Raw genomic sequence first — 1423 nt, 5'->3', positions numbered from 1 at the left:
TGTGGTTTTATGTTGGCTGTGTAAGAGTAGAGACGGCAGCGCGCGCCGCAAGAGAACACGAAAAAAAATAGAATTACAATTGCGTGCTTGTATGGCGCGTTGCATAGCGCCGCGTGCGTGCGTGCTGTGCGGTGCGTGCAAAACCCTTTCAACCTGATCGCCTACGCACCCGATTGTCCTGTCTCGGCGCCCGCCAAAAACATTAAAATAAATAACAGTGTCTGTTTTCAATAAAAATTTGCCCCATTTATCATCACCAACACAGTTTCCTATCACAAAACACCCAACATAATCCGCAAGCAACACCACACATCAGCAGCACACCAACATCAGGCACCAACCACCAACCATCAGCCAGGCAACACCAAACATCACCAGGGCAACACCAAACAAATCAGCAAGCAACCACCAACATTCAGCAGCAAACCACCAAACATCAGCACAAGGCAACAGCCAACATCACGCCAGCAACACCACAAAATCAAGCTCAGCAGCGCGCACGGTAAACAGATGAAGAGGTTCCGCAAGGCCCACCGGGCCCCAGGGTCCGGGGTTAAACAACTCGCTTGGGTCTGCGTGTACTGACCGTGTATTTGTAAAAGTGAGCGTAGAGAGCAGAGGAAAGACTAACGAGCAAGACGGGGAGAGGAGCAAAGGACTGCACAGAGCAGAGAGATGGGAGAAAGAAACTGACACGAGAGAATGCAGTAGGAGAGGAGAAGCAGAAACAAGCGAAATCAAAGTTACAGTAGGGAGTAATAGAGAGCAAGAGAAACAGACAGACGAGAACGGAAGAGAGAGAGAGACGATCGAGAGAGAAAGACATCTCCGAAGGAAAGACGAGAGAGAGAGACGCAGAGAGAGAGAGAAAGAGCGAGAGAGAGAGAAAGAGCGTGAGAGAGAGTGCATGTTTGTGCGTTGGTGCGCGTGTAAGTATGTATCTATGTACGTATGTGTGTGTGTGTGTGTGTGTGTGTGTGTGCGTGCGTGCGAGTGCGTGTGTGTGTGCGTGTGTGCGTGTGTGCGTGCGTGTGTGCGTGCGTGCGTGCGTGCGCGTGCGTGTGTGCGTGTGTACGTGCGTGTGCGTGTATGTGTGCTCGTGTATGTGTGTGTGTGCGCGCGTGCGTGTGTGCGTGCGCGTGTGTGTGTGCGTTACCTAAGGTATACAGGTGATTTGCGTCTCCACCCGTCGTCCCAGGGCAGTCATGCAGCGTTCACGGTCCAGTGCTTCTATAGGCAGATACACCGACTACGTTCTATGACAGCACATTTCTGTCCCGCGGGAGAAACCAGGCCCTTCGTCTGAGAGAGAGAGAGAGAGAGAAGGGAGAGAGAGGGGCGAGGAAGAGAGAGGGAGAGAAAGAGTGAGAGGGAGAGAGTGAGAGAGAAAAAGCAAGAGCGAGACAAAGAGAGAGATAGAGAG

The sequence above is a fragment of the Priapulus caudatus genome, unplaced genomic scaffold, assembly GCF_000485595.1.
Source record: "Priapulus caudatus unplaced genomic scaffold, Priapulus_caudatus-5.0.1 Scaffold5201, whole genome shotgun sequence".
Classification (NCBI taxonomy): Eukaryota; Metazoa; Priapulida; class Priapulimorpha; order Priapulimorphida; family Priapulidae; genus Priapulus; species Priapulus caudatus.
Note: the sequence above shows the minus strand (reverse complement) of the source record.